This window comes from Nerophis ophidion, linkage group LG21 (assembly GCF_033978795.1).
Source record: "Nerophis ophidion isolate RoL-2023_Sa linkage group LG21, RoL_Noph_v1.0, whole genome shotgun sequence".
In the NCBI taxonomy this organism is placed as follows: Eukaryota; Metazoa; Chordata; class Actinopteri; order Syngnathiformes; family Syngnathidae; genus Nerophis; species Nerophis ophidion.
The window spans coordinates 24,945,997-24,953,137 of record NC_084631.1 but is presented as its reverse complement, the minus strand read 5'-3'; positions in this window follow the sequence as shown (position 1 = coordinate 24,953,137).

Genomic DNA, 7,141 nt, shown 5'->3' with positions numbered 1-7,141 from the left:
CACACACGCGCGCACACAGCGTGAGCAGGAGGGGAAAAGTGGACGAGAGTGAAGCAAAAAGAAAGGAAGAAAATTGAAAAATATAAATGGGAGCAACATGTGGTAGGCGGGGCCTGAGCACAAAAATGCTTTATTATGGGGGTTGGTGACGTCACGTTTACTTCTATTTCGCCTCCACCTGTGTGCTCGGGGGCTGTCAGTCAGTCGTGATAAAACATGCCTACAAAATGATATTTCTGTCACTGCGCTCCGCCGGGGCCGAGCGGACTCCTCAGCTGCTTGGGGCCCACTCCTCTGATCCTCGTTGCAACTTGAAATTTATACATAAATAATGTATTTTCTTGTTTTTTAGAGGGCTCTTTGTGCACTAAAATGTGCTCTTTCTGTGCGTGCGGGCGACACGTGGAGGATGACCCCAGGTGCCTAAATCACTGAAGGTAAGTGTACATCTTTGTTTTTGATTTCCCTCCATGTATCCATCTTGCACATTCTTTGGCCGATATTTGATGTTTTGCTCATTGAGTGCACCATGTGACCATCCGTCAATCAAACCGGCGTAAGGTTTGTCAGTCAAGTTCAAATACATCCAGACGAAAAAAAACACCTAAGATGATATTTGACGGATATAATTCCGTGACATGTTTACTATTGTAATTGCTAAATGAAGTCACCCTCATGACCTACGCTTGTGCAGGTGTGCCCATCATCATCATCATCATCATCATCATCATCGCCATCACCATCAGTCAATGTCTGACTCTACGTTCATAAATCTTCAGCGTTTGAGTGAAAAAAGCAAATGAAAATTCCACACCGGCCTTTTCATTCGGTACACATCTCATCCAATCAATTATACATCTAATTTAATTTTAAAAAGTAGTATAAATCGGTATACATCTAATTTAATTAATTAAATTACATATCTAATTAAAGAAAATATAGGTACACACCTAATTAACTAAAAAATAAAAATAGGCACACATCTAAATAAAAAACAGTAAAATAGGTAGACATTTAATTGAATTGCTTACACATCTAATTAAATTTAAAAAAAATAGGTACACATCTAATCTAATACACATTTAATAAAAGAAAAAAAATAGGTACACATCTATGTACATAAAAAATAGTAGATATAGGTACACATGTAACTAAATCACTCATTAATTTAGGTAGACATCTAATTGAGATAATTACACATCTAATTAAATAAAAAAATAGGTACACGTCTAATCAAATACACATTTAATTAAAAAAAAAAGGTACACATCTAATAATGTCCACATCTAAGTAAATAAAAAAATAGTAGATATACGTAGGTACACATGTAATTAAATCACTCATTAATTTAGGTAAAGATCTAATTTATATAATTACACATCTAATTAAATAAAACATAGTAAATATAGGTAGACATCTAATCAAACACCCATTTAATAAAATTAATAACAAAAATAGGTACACATCTAATGGATGTATATTATATCTCATAAAAATTAAATAAAAAAGGTACACATCTAATCTGATTAATTAAACATTTAATTAAAAAAAATACAAATATTTACAAACCTAATCTGATTTAAAAAACATATACCAGACAGAATATGATAATGCAAAGTATCGGCATTATTATAGAGGAATGTATTCATGAACAAAGAATATTGTTTTGGGTCTGATTGGATGGTGCAGGGGTGCCTAATGAAGTATCAAATTGATAAAGATCAGAAAGAGTAGTGAATGGCAGGAGTCAATTATTGTAGAAATAAGATCAGTTTACCTTTGCAAAGACAGGATTTTATCTAATGGGACTAATAATGTACGTTATTTGAATTATAAGTAGGATTTATTAGCAGGATTTGTTAGGATTTATTTGTAGGATTTATTAGTACGATTACTAGCAGGATTTATTAGTCGGATTTATTAGTAGGATTCCTTTAGAACAGGGGTGTCCATCACTGAAAAATCATAGCATGGAGGGGCCATTTTGATATATGTTATTTTCAAAACCAATACCAATAGTTTTTTTTTTACCTTTGGGCTCGACTTAAGTTTGGCTTGGGGACTGAGAAGGGGTCCTAAAAATGTTAAAAATAAATATATTAATTTTATTTTTCAACACTTAATTCTCTAGATACATATTAGTTATATCTGTTGCTATAAAGTTTTAATCTTTTTTATTTTTTATTCAATTTTTTTAAAGGAGAAAACCCTGTTTTTATAAAATTTTCCCCATATTATAAGTGTAGTTATTTGAGCCTTCAATAAATAGGTCAACATTGATTTTGAGCAATGACAGTCTCAAAAAAATCTCACTAAAATTCTCAGTGGCCCATAAGTGTCCCAATCATATATGTGTTAAAAATAGGTCATATATTATTAAATTGTTTTCATTTTCAACGCCTAAATCTCTAGATCAACTTTATATCCATCCGCTCATTGTAAGTTTTTATTAGGTTTTTTTGCTTGTTTTTTTATGTCCTTCTTGTCAAAGATATGGAAAAACAAAATATGCAATATAATCCCAAAAGTATCTCATCATGGAATATTTGATGTGAAATAATTGGAACCTTTGATAGGTCAATAATTCAAAACAACACAGATTTTGAATTATTATTATTATTTAAACAATGACAGTTTAAAAACAGAAAAAAAGAAAAAAAAAAGATCACACTAAAATTCTCAGAGATCCAAAAGGGTCCCACTCATCAAAGTGTTAAAAAATAAGTCATACAACGTTTTTATTTCCACTTTCAACACTTAAATTTGTAGATCAACTTCAGCTCTATTGATATCTAGTTTCCATTATTTCATGTTTTATTCCCTTTTTGTTAATTTGCCCCAAAATGTCAAAGTGTAATATTTGATGTAAAGCATCAAATAGATCAATAATTCATAAAGATATAGATTTTAATTTAATTTTGGGGGATCCAAAAGCGTCCCACTCGTAAAAGTGTTTAAAATAAGTCATAATTTTTTATTACTTTTTTCTTTCACCGCTTAAATCTCTAAATCAACTTCAGATCTATTTGTCGATTATATTTTTTATGTTTGTTTTTTATGCACTTCTCGTCGAAGAAAACTGTCTTTTATGGCAAAAATACAAAATACGCAATATTTTCCCCAAAATATTTCAAAGCGGAATATTTGATGTAACGTAATTGAAACCTTAAATAGGTCAATAACTCATAACAGCATTGCTTTTAATTCATTATTATTTTTCAGCAAAGACAGTTCAAAAAAAAAAAAAAGTCACACTAAAATCCACAGGGATCCAAAAGGGTCCCTCTTATAAGTGTTAAAAAATGCCAAATAATTTTTAATTTTTTACTTTAAACGCTTGAATCTCTAGATAAAACTGAGATCTTTTTGTCAATTATACATTTTCCTTTTTTTGTTTGTTTGTTAGTTTTATGCAAAATTTTCCCCATAAATGTCAAATTGTAATATTTGATCACACTAAAATTGTCAGTGACCCACAAGGGTCCCACTTATTAAAGTGTTAAAAAAAAAAGTCATACTCTATTATATTTTTCACTTTTAAAGCTTAAATAAATCAACTTCAGATCTATCTGTTGATATAAAGTTTTAGGTGGAATAGGACAAAAATAATAATCCTCACCCTAAAATTCTCAGGGATCCAAAAGGGTCCCACTCATAAAAGTGTTAAAAATAAGTCATACCTTTTTAATCATTTTTTTTCACTTTCAACACTTGAATCTTTAGATCAACTTCAGATCTGTTTATATAAAGTTTTACATTTTTTTATGTTTTAAGCTTTTTGTTTAAGGAAAAATTTGTTTTTATAACATTTTGTCCTCAAAGAATGTCAAAGTGGAATTTTTCATGTGAAGTAATTTTATCTTTAAATAGGTCAATAACTCATAAAAACATTGATTTGATTTAATTAGTTTTTCTTTCTTTTAAGCAATGATAGTTAAAGAAATGCTCAAACCTTATTGGGGATCCAAAAGGGTCCCACTCATAAAACTATTAAAAATAAGTAATATGTTTTTAAACATATTAAAGTGAAAATAATAATAAAAAAAAATATATATGACTTACTTTTAATACTTTTATGAGTGTCCCTGAGAATTAAAAAAATAAATATAATAAAAATGTTTTATGCCATTTTTGTCAAATTAAATTTAGTTTTTATTTCACCAGACAAAATGTTAAATATTTTCCCTTTAAAAATGTTCAGAGTTGAATGTTTTTAGTATTTTTTATGGGTTTTTTTGTTTGTTTGTTTTGTACCCTTTTTGTCAAAAATTTTTATTTTTCTTATGGCAAAAACACAATGTCAAAGTGGAATATCTGATGTGAAGTAATTGGAACCTTAAATAGGTCAATAACTCATAAACAACAATTGTAATTCAGTATTATTTTTGAGCAATGACAGTAAAAAAATAAATAAATAAAAAAAAATCCCACTTAAACTCTCAGGGATCCAAAAGGGTCCATATCATAAAAGTATTTTAAAAAAGTATTTTTATTCATTTATTTTTTCATTAAAACTTTTAACGCTTAAATCTTTAAATCAACTTCAGATCGATTCGTCGATTATATATATTTTTTATGCCCTTTTTGTCAAATAAAACTTATAGCAAACACGCAAAATATGCAATATTTTCCCCCAAAAGAATTTGAAGTAGAATATTTGATGTGAAATATTTGGAGCCTTAAATTGGTAAATACCGTATTTACTTGAATTGCCGCTGGGGCGCCAATTAATTTAAAACCTCTTCTCACTCCTGCGCTTACCAAAGGCATGCGGTAAAAGTAAGCATGCGATAATTAATTTAAAACTTCTTCTCAATCCTGCGCTTATCAAAGGCATGCGGTAAAAGTAAGCATGCGATAATTATTTTAAAACCTCTTCTCACTCCGGAACTTACCAAAGGTATGCAATAAAAATTTGAGTGTGATGTAATCTTGGACCTTAAATCCTACTGAATAGCTCTTAATCTTCTGCCCTCTATGCGATTTCAAATTACCGGTATTCAAATCAGCCTCCTCCATTTTAAAAATGATTACAGGGGAAGTGTCACTCGTGACGTCACGAGTTTGACCAGGCGGTAATACTAAGCATGCGCTAATTATTTTGGGAAGCGAGTTTGACCCGGCAGTAATTCAAGGCAGGCGCATACTATATGCCCTGCGGCAATTCAAGGAAATACGGTATGTTTTTAAACATATTAAAGTGGAAAAAAATAATTAAAAACATATATGACTTACTTTTAACACTTTTATGAGTGGGACCCTTTTGGGGCCCTGAGAAGTAAAAAAATAAATAAAATAAAAATGTTTTATGCCCTTTTTGTCAAATAAAATGTAGGGGTTTTTTCACGGCAACCAGACATAATGTTCAATATTTTCCCTTCAAAAATGTTCAGAGCAGAATGTTTTTAGTATTTTTATTTATTTTTTTTTGTTTGTTTGTTTTGTACCCTTTTTGTCAAAAAAATAAATAAATAAATCTGTGGCAAAAACACAATGTCAAAGTGGAATTTTTGATGTGGAGTAATTGGAACCTTAAATAGGTCAATAACTCATAAACAACAAATGTAATTCACTATTATTTTTGAGCAATGACAGTAAAAAAAAAATTTTTTTTAAATCCCACTTAAACTCTCAGGGATCCAAAAGGGTCCATAATCATAAAAGTATTAAAAAAAAGACCCGGCAGTAATTCAAGCCAGGTGCATTCTATATGCCCTGCGGCAATTCAAGGAACTACGGTATGTTTTTAAACATATTAAAGTGGAAAAAAATAATTAAAAACATATATGACTTACTTTTAACACTTTTATGAGTGGGACCCTTTTGGGGCCCTGAGAAGTAAAAAAATAAATAAAATAAAAATGTTTTATGCCCTTTTTGTCAAATAAAATGTAGGTTTTTTTTCGCAGCAACCAGACATAATGTTCAATATTTTCCCTTCAAAAATGTTCAGAGCAGAATGTTTTTAGTATTTTTATTGTTTTTTTGTTTTGTTTGTTTTGTACCCTTTTTGTCAAAAAAAAAAAAATAATAAATCTGTGGCAAAAACACAATGTCAAAGTGGAATTTTTGATGTGGAGTAATTGGAACCTTAAATAGGTCAATAACTCATAAACAACAAATGTAATTCACTATTATTTTTGAGCAATGACAGTAAAAAAAAAATGTATTTAAAAATCCCACTTAAACTCTCAGGGATCCAAAAGGGTCCATAATCATAAAAGTATCAAAAAAAAGACCCGGCAGTAATTCAAGCCAGGCGCATACTATATGCCCTGCGGCAATTCAAGGAACTACGGTAATTCATATTCATCAAAATATCGTTCAAATATTCAGTTTGGGCAAAAAGACACACTAAAAAGGTTCTTGTTTGTTCTATATTTTATGACCCGCTCACTGAGCCACTTCAATAGGCACACCTGTGCGGTGACAAAGGTAACAGTGCTCAGAGTTAGATGATTGTGATGATTGTCATGCAGCACACATGGTGTGGTGTTATAGAGACCATGGCAAAAAGTCAGTGAGAGGAGACTGCAAGACGGCCCTAACGACAGCGAGAGTGTTGAAAACACGACTGTTATTAAAATTCTTCAATTATTGATCAGCATTGATTCACTTTTGTCAGTGAATGCAACAGGTGGTCACATTCAAGTCAGTTTATTTCCATTTTTAAAAAGCCAAGTATTCTTTACGAGGATCGCATGTGATGACCAAAAGCTCGGAAAAAAGCAAAGGAATCTTGAGAATCGTGGCCAACAGAATTAAACTCTTGTTTTTCTATTTTTTCCTCCCAACAATCCAACCTCAGTCATGCCATCATCTCTGCAGGCTGACGGCGAGATCAAGGTGACGGCAGGCACAGGTGTTAACAAGGCAAGCAACAACACGTTGCTAGCAGCAACGCAACGCTAGCAACAATATACCGCTATCAACAGCACGTCAATAGCTTCAATACTTTGGTAGCTAAAACACATCGCTAGCAACAACGCCCCGCTAGCAACAACATGACGCACAGCTAGCAACAACATGGGGTTAGCACATACTTGCCAACCTTGAGACTTCCGATTTCGGGAGGTGGTGGGGTGGTGGAGGCGTGCCTGGGGGCGTGGTTAAGAGGGGAGAGTATAATTCACCAACTCGA